Below are 13335 nucleotides of genomic sequence, written 5' to 3' on the forward strand. Positions count from 1 at the left end.
TAGGGACCTCTGACAGCTCTTCAAAAAAAGGGGGAGGGGGGCTTCCGAGCAGCGAATGGACAATTTATGTGCGAGTTTATTTGTAAAACAGATTTCAAGACATACTTCATCTTGGCTGTGCCAATAAAATGTGTTCCATTTCTTTTCAGGAGCGGGTGCTGTCTGAGGGCTCCAATAATCTGGTTTCCCCTAAGAAGGTAAGACGGGCTGGATGAGCAGGCGTATCCTCCAGCAGGAGCGTGGGCTGAACATCGGGGCTGTTATGGTGAGGACTGAATGATCAGATCCCAAAAGGCCAGCTCCGAACGAATCCATCAGTGAGAACGCAGCTCAGCAATCTTAACTCGGCTGCTGCACTTTCCACAAATTCTTCAGTTAAAACCATTTTAAACTCGTTTTTAATGGGTGTACAGTTCTTCCATCCCCAGCCTGCATCCCCATCTTCTCTCTCTACCTAGGCCCAGGAGGAGCTGGGTGGGGTAGAGCCAGTTTCCAAGCTGCAGGTGACATCAGCCTTCTTCTCTTCAGACTGGAGTGCCTTCGTTGAATGGATTCTCTAAGTCCACTTAGAGAGTCTGGGAAGAATAAACACAAACCGCTCCAGGGCTCTGTTGGTTCTTGCTGTATGTCCTGCTGTTTCTTGACCAATGAAGTTTTAATGCCTTCACTGGCCCTTCTCATTCCAACCAGCTATATAGATCTTATCCATGTCACCAGGTCTAGACTGTGCATTCGAAAGCATTGCCTGCACAGGGATGGGAGGGGTGGGTGGGAGAAGGAAGAACTATTTGCACAATCACTGACACACACATTTCCACACACATAACTACCTTCCAGGAGTCCATGCCCAAGGGACCACCCCAGACACATGGTTCAGGGCACTGTATTGGCCTGAGCATGCAAAATTACCTAACGAGTGTTTATATGTGGCTGTGCATTCTGTCTTTACTGAGTCAAAATGTTTTATGTATAAACAGTGTACAATGTACGCTCTGAGTCCTTTGAGATTCAGTGTTCTATTCTTCTTTGTAAGTCTTGTTTCTTTCTTTCTTTTTTTTAGATAGAATCTCTCAACTACATAGCCCTGACTGACTTGGAACTCACTATGTAGACTGGGCAGGCTTCAAACTCATGGAGATCTGCCTGCCTCTGTCTCCCAAATTCTGGAATTAAAGGTGTATGTGCTAGCTGTAATTTTTGTTTCATATCTACAAAACTAAGGACGTTGGTGAACCTGCCAGCATCACAGGCGCTAGCTTATGGAATGGCTTGAGTCAGGAGTTCCCCAAAAGCTCCACTATTGGACTCTTTCTTGGTTGCCTGTTCATGTGCTTTGGGAATTGGTTGGAATAACTCCTTCATGGATTCCAAATATGAAGCATTATTGAGAGGTGGAGCCTGGTAGGGGACATGCCCTGGAAAGAGATACCTTATTCCTGGTCCTTTTTTTCCCCTCTCTCTTTCGGCTTCCTGGCTGCTACAAGGTGAGCTGCTAGGCTCCGTCAAGACCCCAGCCCCACCATGATGCACTGCTTCACCAAAGCCTCACAGTGATCACAGGCCTCACAGCAATGGTCCCACTGGACCACAGACGTCAACCTCTGAAACCATGAGCCCAAAGCAATCTTTCCTCTTTGGATTTTTTCACTCAGGTATTTATCACAACAGCAAAACACAAACTAACGCAGCCTGTGGAGTAATTCTTTACAAGGCTAAGAATCTCTAGCCAGCCAAACTCAGGCTAGGTGGCTCAAAGAGTTCACATCCCTGTCAAAACCTTCCAGACACAGGGTCCTTCCTACCTTAGCACACTGGCTCTCTGTCCAGAGTTCTCATTTGCTGTGTGGGCTCAGAGATGCCATCTCCCAGAGAAGATCTGGGGAGTAGCCAGAGAAGACCAGGCACACTTGCCTCCTCCTGTTAGCAGAAAGATTCAGGATAGATATTTATGAGGAATACACACACACACACACACACACACACACACACACACACACACACACACACACTACATGATTCTCTATGTAGCAGATGCTGTCCTAGCCTGGAAATCAGATCCACTGAGTTGAATTGAGTCCATGATCTCAGTCATCGTTGCCATATTCCTCGAACATCCACTACACCCACAAGGGTTTCCTCCCTAATACACAAGAGATGTTTCTCTTGGGTACAAGAAGAGAGACAAAGGCTTCTTCTTTCAATCCTAGGACTAGAATCCAGGGCTTCAGCATCCTAGGCAAACACTATATCACTGAGCTACAAATCCAGCCATCTTACCCTGTGAGATAGGCCTTACTTCCAAGTTGCCCAGGATGGCACTGAACACTCAATCCTCCTGCCTCTGCCTCCTGGGTACATAGCATTTCAGGCTTGTGCCACCCGGCTTAAGGAATGCTGATCATTTGCTACTTTTTTTTTTAAATTTTCCGGAGCTGAGGACCGAACCCAGGGCCTTGCGCTTGCAAGGCAAGCGCTCTACCACTGAGCTAAATCCCCAATCATTTGCTACTTTTAATCATTGTCACCTGAACTCCTACTCACCCTGAGCTCCCGAGGAGTCTGGTGGGCAGAGTGGGCAGGAATGCGTGGTCCTTAGCCCTCTTCATCCAACTCCATGGCCCCTGAAACGGCACCATTGACTGACAGAAGTGTGGAGGATCAGGGAGGCGGTGCCATCCGATGACCTGGGAGATGTTTGGACCTGATTCACCCCCAAAGCATACCCATGGGAAGCTCTCCAGACTGGAGCCCCACTCTGTATTTAAACAGCCAGGATGTTTTCTGTGGTTTTGTTCTGGAAAACCACTACTGACTAAGATCCTTCTTCAAGAACGACAAAAAAAAAAAAAAAAAAAAAAAAAAAACAAGCACCAGGCAAGACAGCCCAGGCCTGTGATCCCAGCAATCAGGTAGAGGTGCGAGCAGTCTGAGGCCAGGGCAGGTAACATGAGGCCTTTTCTCAGAAAAAAAAAAAAAAAAAAGCAAACAGGATAAGGGCTGAAAAGGGCGGTGAGGAACTGCTACTCCTTTAGAAGCCCTTCATTGACTTCCCAGCTCTCATACCACTGCTTACAGCGGCCTCTACTCAGACACATAAAAATACAAATCATTTTCCTTTTGAATGAGCAGAAAAGGCTCATTAAACCCTTATAATCCCACTCAAAAGGGAGAGGCAGGAGGATCAGGAGTTCAAGGCCAACCTCCATTATGTAATGAGTTTGAAGCCAGCTTAGGCTATAAAAAAATGAGGGAACCCCACAAAGCTCAGCAAGAGAGGAAGGAAGAAGATGATAATTTTAAGACTGTGCTGTCTCTAATAGCCCCGGAGTATGTCTAAATACATGAATTGCTATGTAATCGTCTCCCATTCTTGAGACTAAGTTGCTTAGTTCCTGACAGCCACACACTCAGAGATGGCTCTGAGGTGCACCTGAGTGGGAGACATTACCCATCGCGTGCTTGGGAATAGGTTTTTGTTTAACCCAAGAAATGTTTCAATCAAACATTTCGCTTTCACTATTACCAGTAGTTACCTTTCTAGGCTTAGAGACGGATGGGTAGGGCCCCCAGATGGGTGGTCTTTTTCTTCATGAAGCTGAGGGAAAGAGCAGTGCCCAGCCCTCTGCTGGGTCTAGTCCACTGTAGAGAGCCAGGACAGTGACTGTTCCTCTGGTCATCAAGTCCATCAGAAGTCTGGCTTTGAGCAAGCAGCAGTTACCCTAGGAGCGGATAGCAAGAGGCCCGGAGCTGCCTACAGCCTTGAGGGGCTTCAGGAGCCTGCTACTCAACTCCTCTCCTCCACACCAGAGCCGCATCTGGCCCGTCTTCTAAGCCAATTTTGTTTTGTTTTATTTTTTAATATAATGCTGGGGATTGAAAGCAGGACCTTACCAGGCGGTGGTGGCCTTTAATCCCAGCACTCGGGAGGCAGAGCCAGGCGGATCTCTGTGAGTTCGAGGCCAGCCTGGACTACCAAGTGAATTCCAGGACAGGTGCAAAGCTACACAGAGAAACCCTGTCTCAGAAAACCAAAATAAATAAATAAATAAATAAATAAATAAATAAATGGAAGGAAGGAAGAAAGAAAGAAAGAAGGAAAGAAAGAAAGAAAGGAAGGAAGGAAGGAAGGAAGGAAGGAAGGAAGGAAGGAAGGAAGGAAGAAAGAAAGAAAGAAAGAAAGAAAGAAAGAAAGAAAGAAAGAAAGAAAGAAAGCAGGACCTTGGGCACACAAAGGCAAATGCTATGCCCCTAACTCTATATGTTTGTGTCATTTAATTTTGAATAGTAACTGGGTTTTTTGTGTGTTTTTAAGTTTTATTGTGTGTATGGGTGTTTTTCTTGCTTGTATTGCCTGTGCACCATATACCTGCCTGGTACTCTCAGAAGTCAGAGTCAGATTTTCTGGGATTGGAGTTATAGACAACTGTGAGCCTCCATGTGGATGCTGGGAATCAAAACTAGATTCTCTGGAAGAGCAGCCTGTACTCTTAACCACTGAGCCAATTCTCTAGGCCAGTTTGTTGTTTTGTTTTGTTTTGTTTTGTTTTAATTATGTATACGGGTGGGGTATGTGCACATGAGTGCAGTGCCCTCAGAGGCCAGAGGCATCAGATTCCCCTGGAGCTGGAGTTACAGGCAGTTATAATCCATTGGACCTGGGTGCTGGGAACTGAATTCAGCTCCTCTACAAGAGCAGTACGGGGTCTTAACACTGAGCCATCTGTCCAGTCCCCCAGTTTTATTTCTTTGTCCCAAATTCTCTGACCATCTTCCTAGACTCGTGGAGACCAAAAGGAATCTCACCAATTTGATGGAAATCTCTATTTTCTGATTTCTCTACACTGTAAATCACGGCACCAGAGTGACACTGCAAATGACCAGACCCCCTCTTGGGGTAGTGAGTCACAGATGTATCCCTCGTCACCCAGTTCTCTCTCCTCGAGAATTGGGTTATAATATTATCATCCCTTATCCAGAGCTGTTATTATTGGGTATAACTGTATTTATCCTACAGAAATATGTCCTTTTACGATGGGATATAAATATTAACTAACGGCGTCTGACATGCCTGGTCACCAGCACAGCTGGGAGAGGCGGGGGTCCCAGAGAATCCAGCCTTATCCTTAAATGAAATGTTCTCTTTTAAGAGATGCCTGCAATCTTTAACATTATTTAGCAATCTCTTCAGGGAAGGTTCATCTCTTAGTTACCTGAGATGTGGAATGTGGCTTTGCATGTCTTTGATTTTGCTTTATAATTTCAAATAGTCAGGAAATATTGCATTCTCTGGCAATCAATTTATTTTGATTGATAAAAAGGGGTTAATAAAAACTCCCTTAGAAATAAAAGGCAGGTGAATAGCGATATATCTTTCCTGGTGCCTTCTCTCGGCTGTGCATAAAGAGAGCAAGCTCTTTACTCCTCCTCCATAAGTCTTCTCCCCTTATTTTCTATACCTAGTGAGTCATTTATAATCCTTATTATTTCCAACCCACATGTGAACACAGCATCAGTCATATTTCCACATGCTAGAGCTTTTCCTTGACTATGCTGAGAGAGCCGAAAGGCAAAAACACCCCATAATTTATATGAAAATGCATGCCCAAAATGCATTATCCAACATAACTAATGTGACTTCGGATCCTTGCAAGTGAAAAAATTTAGGACAAAATATAAAACCTTGTGCTAAAGTTCCCATCTATTCCTGAAAGCCAAGTACAACCCAGAAAGCATATGGGCATATGGCATTTGACAAACGTCACCCACTGATGAAAGCCAGGGCTAGGTTAAAAGGAGATATAATTAATGCAGTCCACTCAAATATGAAGCTATTGATTTTGGAAGGCACATTTGTGATGGATATTCTTATTTCTTGACAGCATCTGTGAAGAAAATTCAAGGCTTACCTCCTGTGTGTAGGGGGTGTCCGCTGTGATGCTATGGGACAATGACACACACCCAACACACCTTATGACTCCTATACATCTCCAGTCTGCACAGGTCATAGAGTTCCTCAGATGTTAAATCTGAACTCTTTGGGGGTCACCTTGCCAAGCGTATTTCCAATGTCAGAAAATGTTTTAGGTGATTAGCTAACTCACAAAGGTCTTCAGGAGTGCTGTAACACCCGGGACTGTTTGTGATTCTGAGATTTGTTGGAATGAAGTGTTCCTGGTCATGAGGAGTGAGTGCAGTTAAACAACCTTGTATGGAGTCTTGCCAGAAGTGAAAGTAGCTTAAAAGCTGTGTTGGTTGGGTTCTTTTGGTCAACTTGACACAAGCTAGGGTCATCTGGGAAGCTGAGGAACCATCTCTATCAGATTGATCTGTAGGCAAGTGTGGGAGGGCATTTTCTTGATTAAGGATTGCTGTGGGAGGACACAGCCCACTGGGAGCAGTGCTACCACTGGGCAGGTGGTCCTGAGTTGTATAACAAAGCAGGTTGAAGAAGCCATAGGGAGCAAGCCAGTAAGCAGCGTTCCTCCATAGCCTCTGCTTCAGTTCCTACCTCCCGGTTTTCATCTTGACAACTTGCTCTGGCTCCCTGGGAGGTGAGAGTGTAAGCTGAAAGGAACCTTATCCTCCCCTAAGTTTATTTCCAGGCATGTTGTTTGATCCCAGCAATAGGAAGGCAAACTAGAACAAAAGCCAAGACAAAAGGCTCACAGCTAGAGGTCAAACACGTGAGAGGCTGAGGCAGGAGGATTACCAGGCTGCAGTGTGAGACATTGTCTGGAAAAAAACAAAGAAACAAACAAACAAAAACTTGATCTAAAATGGCATAGGAAGAAAGTCATGTCCTTCCTCTGCACAAGCTGACCACCGGGTTGACTTAGGAGGGCAGTTTCAGATCTAACCCTCTTGGATGGAATGCCTGTGGCACTGAGAGAACACAGCCAAAGACTAGGCTAGAAGTGAGTACAAAGTATCAGGCCACCAGAGTGCATCCCAACCAGTTTCCATTTAGCCACTTTTGAGTGACTGTGTGCATAGCAGATGCAGGGATAAAGACCAACTCAGGCATGCCATGTCCTCTCATTTAATATTCTAGCAGTATCTGAGCCACGTGGATGCATATGGTCCAAAGAGCAGGCCACACTGATAAGACCAACAGGATAAAGTGGAGCCTGGCAAGCAAAGGGCTGCACACTGAAGCACTGGCCAGCTTCAGGCTTGGGAGGGAGGAACAGGGGCAGGAAAGCAGTGACCCGCTAGATTGAGAGATGAAAGCTCTCAGTGAAGAATCCCCTCCTGCTCTGGGACCACAGCTGGGAGAGAAATGGAGCTGTTTTAAGTTTCTTCAAACCCACTTGTTTTCAGAAAGATCTGCAGCTCAGTAAAGAGGCTTCACATCAGACCCGAAGCCCACAGAACAGCAGAAAGTAGGAAAGGGTATAGTTTACAATCAGATGTGTTACTTGATCCTTACACAGGCCTAGGCATCACTGTGCCTTGGCTCCTTCCTTTTCCCCTTCCCACCTCTTTCTTTCTTTTAGAGACAGTTTCCTGTATCCCAGCAGGCTGGTCTAAGACTCACTAAGTAGCAGAGGATGACCTTGGATTGCTATCCCCCTGCCTCCACTTCCTACTGCTGGAATTACAGGTGTGGCCACCATGCGTGCCTGGTTTTGTTTTGTTTGTTTGTTTGTTGTTTGTTTAAATCTAAACAGGAGGATAGTCCCGATGTGTCATGTGTGGATATAGTGAAGTCAAAGATGCCAAAATGAGTAAGTAACATAGTGTGCATTTAGGAGAGTTCATTCCTGAGTGCCTACTGTATACTTGGCCCTGGCCAATGGGAAACAATCAGTTTGTGATGTGGGAGTGGGATTTAAGACATAGGACCCTCAATCAGCAAATAAGAAAACCACTGCACAGTGACCAGTATCAGAGAGCTGAGGCCACTCAGGGGACCAGGGTGGCCGCTGTGGGTCAGGTAGTCAGACAAAGTTCCTCTGAGGAAGGGACAATCAGTTAAAACCTAAAAACTGAGAGAGAGGACCAGGTGCCGTGTGGAGAAGGGAGGAATCTTCAGAAAAGATGATGTCATCATCATATCTCAAAAAATTGTGAGCTCCAATGGTAAAAGAGCTTTATACTGAACCCCCAAAGAAGAGCTGAAATAAGAGGACAAGAACATTATTAAATGCCCTCTGCAAGCCAGACTCCATGCTAGTAGACAATGAACATGTGATCTTTCACCTCTCAGTAGGAAGGGTGAGGTGGCAGCTCTTTTTCTAAAAAAAGCCATTGGAGTTTGGGGTTGGGGGATGGAAGTAACGACTTAGCAAGAGAGCTGCATCCAAGTTTTCACACACACACACACACACACACACACACACACACACACACACACACACCAGCAAGGTGGCTCAGTGGGTGAAAGTAGTTGCTGTCCAAGTCTGGAGACCTGAAGTGGATCTCCAGAACCCATGGGAGATGCAGAGAACTGACTACTGAAAGTAGTCCTCTGACCTCCACACATCTGTGGAGAGACTTATTCACCTGAACTCATGCGCACATCATGCACGTATAGTAATAAATAAGTAAATATGTAAACATCCAAACATAAAAATTTAAATGAAAAACAAAGACCTTGGATAGATAATTTTCCAAAGAAGATAAACGGATGGCCAATAAGCACCTGAGATGATCAGCTTCATTAGTTATTAGGGAATAGAAATCAAAGCATTTTGACATAGCATTCCGCCCATCAGAGTGGCTGTCGGCAAGAGTACCATGTATCAGATGACAAACGAAGAAATGGAAACTCTTGTGCTTTGTTGGCAGGAATGGAAAACATTTGCAGCCACAACCAAAAGTTGTGCTTCAAAAAGAAAGAAAGATCAGTTACCCACTAGCCAGCGATTCTTCTTCCAGAAATATACATCAGGTAACTGAAGCAGGGGGCACCTGTGTTTTCTAGCGGCATTTTCCCACAAAATGGAAAAACATGGAAGCAAGCCAGGCACCCAGTGATGGATGAACGCATACACATTGGGTAATTGACCCATAGAATGAATGTGGTTCTGCCTCAGGAAGGAGGAAATGTCGACACACGGTACAGCGCTGATGAACTTGAAAGCATTCGTACTCAGCAGAGCCGCTACACAGATCCAGATACTCTGACTCCAATTATGTCAGGTACCAAGGCTGGTCAGATTTACAGGCAGCCTGGCATGGTGGTGCACAACTGTCATTTCTACACTTAGCGAGGGAGAGGCAAGAGGATCACTCTGAGTTTGAGTCCAGCCAGGACTACATAGTGAGGCCCGGTTCCAAACCAAGCAAACAAGCACAAGCTTACAAAGACAATAGAAAGTGGGTGGCAAAGGGAGTCAGTTTTTATGGGGCCATTTTCAGCTGGGGGAGATGAGTTATTTTGGAGATGGGCAGTGTTAGAATTCCTAGCCACTCCCCCAGCTACATGACTGTGATTGTGGTGTGCTGGCAAGATGCTTAATCATCCCCAGGCCTTAAATCCTACTAATCCGTGAGCTCTGTGATCACGTAATTTGCACACAGCGTGAACATGTAATCTATGCGCATGCGTGGTGTAGCTACATAAGTTCATATGCGCATGTGCGGCAGGGAGGTGAGGTACCTATAAAAGCGGGTTTCACTTATTCCCTCCTCCCCCTTCCTACACGGTCATTCCCCATAGGCCTCAGCACATCCTTTCTGTTCCCTTCCCTTAAAAAATCTCTGTGAGTTCGAGGCCAGCCTGGGCTACCAAGTGAGTTCCAGGAGAGGCACAAAGCTACACAGAGAAACCCTGTCTCGAAAAACCAAAAAAAAAAAAAAAATTCTTATAGTGGATTTTGTTGTACCTCGTGGCTTTTCTCGCACGGTAAACAGTGCCACTTAATGAATAACATTGTGACGCTTAATAAATAACAGGCAGGGGTTATGCTTGCCCCACACTGTGAATGTGTTTAGCTACTGAGCACCTCAAAGTGGCTAGGATGAACCAAGTTTGATGGTAACCCCAGCATTAGGAGGTAGAGGCTGAAGGATCGCTGTGATTTTGAGGCCAGCCTAGTCGACACAGAAAGTTCAAGGCAACCTAGGGCTATAGCGTGAGACCCTGTCTCAAACAACATCAACAACAAAAGTTTAAGATAGAGTTTAAAAAAATAATAGAAGAAGTCTAGTACACATCTTGCAGTCAGTTCTGGAATGACGAGTGTTTGGTAAATACCATCTGAGCTCAAGTCTCTTTTCTTTTTTACAACACTGGAGATCAAACCGGGTCTACCACTGAGCTCCATCTCCAACCTTTCTACATATACCCACTGTTGTACCTAGCTCATGGGCTAAGGATGCGGGGAAATGGTTCTGGAGTTGTCTCAAGCATCTTTAAAAGAAAAGAGAGCAGGCTCAAAATGGAGCTGCTCCTTAAAGGGTCCAGAATTCCAGACACTTATGTCAATTATCTGTAAGACCTGACCCTTTGAGAGATCAGCAGAGAGCCAAACTACACTGAGCTGACAGGATTTCATTAACACTCCTATAAAAGAAAGGGATCTTGAGTCTTGAGGTGACACAGGCTAAGGAGAGCTGTCCTTGCCCCTCATCAACTGCAGCATTCAGGAGAGTGGCCCCTACACCCTGCCTGGACAGCACAGTAGAGCCGGCCCTGAAGGTGTAGGTACGGGAGAACCGCCCCTGAGGATGTGAAAGCCAGAGAACTGAATTAGTCAGGGCAATGCAGGAGAGCTCACCTTAGTGGCCAAGACAGGGGAGAGCTGGCAGGCTGACCAACCCTGCAAGTACCCAGGCCCAGAACCAGGGTTATGTGTTGGCCCACTCCAACATTCACCCATCTGTGACCTGCAGGAGCATGGGGGTAGGGGTTTGGGGAGGTAGGGATGGGGTCAGTTCTGTGGACCCAGGCTGCAGGATCTCCACAACACAGGGCAGCAACAGGATGTCCAGGAAGAGTCCCAGTAGGGGTCCAGCGTCGATGGTGCAGCAGAGACCAGGGGCCTCGAACCATACCAATGATTCTTCTTCTTTTCTTCTTCTTCTTCTTTTTTTTTTGTTCTTCGAGACAGGGTTTCTCTGTGTAGCTTTGCGCCTTTCCTGGAACTCGCTTTGTAGACCAGGTCGGCCTCGAACTCACAGAGATCCGCCTGGCTCTGCCTCCTGAGTACTGGGATTAAAGGCATTCCCCACCGCCATCTGGCTCAATGATTCTTTTCAATCAACGCCTGCATGTAAAAAATATGGATAAAGGAGTTTACTGCGTGACTGACTCACTGTGTCACACTGCAGCTTCCATGACGAGATTTTTCCCCTTTTCCTTTTTTTTCTCTGTTTTTCTCTTAAATTTTATTTTCTTTTTGGGGGTAGAGAGGGAGATGGGTGGGATTGGGAGGCATGATGTGAAAGACACAGAGAATAAATAAATAAAATAAATTAAAAAAGAGAAAGGGATCTTGAACAACTTGGTATACTCCCATTGCTGCTGCTTTCATCCTTTTTTATACAAGGGTTTATCTTTATTGTTCTTAACTCCTCATTTTTTGAGGGGGTGTATGAGTGCTGGCCCGAGCTGTTGGATCCCCAAGAGCTGGAGTTACAGGCAGTTGTGAGTCAGCTGACATGGTGCTGGGAACTGAACTCATTCACTCTGCAAGAGCAATACACACTCTTAACCAATAAGTCACCTCTCCAGCCCATGCTTTTTGTTTTGGTTTTTGAAACAGTGTTTTTCTATGTAATCCAGGCTGGCTGGAACTCCCTATGCAGAACAAGGTGTCCTGGAACTCACAGAGATCTGCCTGTCTCTGCATCCCAAATGCTGGGGTTAAAGGTGTACACCAACAAGCCCAGCCCTGTGTTTTGTTTTTGAGACAGTTTCTAGCAGCCCAGGCTAGCCTCCAACTCACTGTGATGATGACCTTTGAACTCCTGATCCTCCTTTCTCCACCCACCTTCCTCCCATTTAAAACATCCCTTCTAACTATTCTGTTCCTCTAGAGAACGCTGATTAATAGACTAGGCAAGAACTCCAACACCAGAGACACACTGCCCAGCCTCTTTAAAAAATTCAAGATTCTGAATTCCAGAAACACACCTGGTGGGAAGGGGGTGTGACACAAGATTGTGGATAGCCAGTGTCAGCGTCAGCCCAGGAACACTGAGGAGTGACATTCCATCTAGTGAGTACTTGGCTTAAAATATTTTGATTTTTTTTTCTTTGAGGTGGGGGTCTCTCTATGCAGCCCTGGCTGTCCTGGAACTTTTTAAGTAGACCACGCTGGCTTCAAACTCACAGAGATCCACCTGCCTCTGCCTCCCTAGTGCTGGGATTAAAAGTATATGCCATCACACCTAACCTGCAAAATTCGTTAAAACAGGTAAATATCTCCCAGTCCCCTATCAGTCGCCAACGTTATCTCTTACAAGAAACTGAGGTAGGAGAGTCACCTGGAGATTCTGCAGCAGCAACCTAAGGACAGCTTCATGCACTCATAATGGTTTCCTGTGGTAAACGCAAAGTGCCTCAATAGAGAAGTGTGGGGTGTAGCCAGGGGATCACGTGACTCAGAAGAAGGTGTTGTTAAAACCCACTTTGCAGAAGCGTTACCACCAGCAGTCCTCTTGGTGATGTGAAGGCTGTCACCGCTCCAGGAAGCTAACGTTGAACGGAGAACTGGAAAAAGACACCCCATGGTCTACTTCCTAGAACTCGGCTTCAAGCCACCTTCTCTACTTCTCACTGGTTCAAACCAGCTCACATGCTCACTGCTAGCCAATCACTGCCAAAGGACTGGCCCTATTTTAATTCGTCAAAAAGGCATAGGGGTCTGGGAGCTTTAGTACATACAGAACAGTTCAGAGCTTTGCGGTGGGCCTGGAGGGAGGAAGAGGCTGGACAAGCTACCGCAGGAACCCTAGCCTTGTCTTCAAGAAGTCGGTGTGCAGCCTTCCGCAAAGCCGGGGCCTGGAGCCGCACCCCATTCCCGATGCCTGTGGCCGTCCTGGTGGTGCTTGCAGGGCCTGCTCAAGACCAGCCAGCAGAAATGGCAGATGAGAATTTGCATTTTCTCGCATCGCCAAGCAAAGCTATTAGCTGTAGGACTGCAACTCCCGGGGGCACCGCCCAGCGCAGCCTCAGCCATGCCTATTGGTCTGCGGCTCCATCAATCAGGACTCAGTAACCAATCATAAGGGAAAAGAGGAGGGCGCGCCTCCCGAGGACCAAGGGTTGCAGAAGCCTGGCAAATACTAAACAAACGACCTTTGGGACTGACTTTGTGAGCCGAGAAGCGACAAGCTAGTCACAGCTTGCTAGGCGTCCACTTGTGGCGGGTGAACGAATCCCTG

The 13335-nt window shown here is 46.3% G+C and overlaps 1 long non-coding RNA gene across 1 annotated transcript; it reads right to left on the reverse strand.

The window, feature by feature from the left end:
- LOC119087507 lies at positions 1-2838 on the reverse strand. The gene is made up of 3 exons (XR_005090978.1): positions 2542-2838; positions 1803-1917; positions 1-745 (listed from the first exon to the last, which is right to left on the reverse strand). It is a non-coding gene; the product is annotated as an uncharacterized LOC119087507 (long non-coding RNA).
- Between the last annotated feature and the right edge of the window lie 10497 nt (positions 2839-13335).

Source organism: Peromyscus leucopus, chromosome 1 (assembly GCF_004664715.2).
Source record: "Peromyscus leucopus breed LL Stock chromosome 1, UCI_PerLeu_2.1, whole genome shotgun sequence".
NCBI classification, from domain to species: domain Eukaryota; kingdom Metazoa; phylum Chordata; class Mammalia; order Rodentia; family Cricetidae; genus Peromyscus; species Peromyscus leucopus.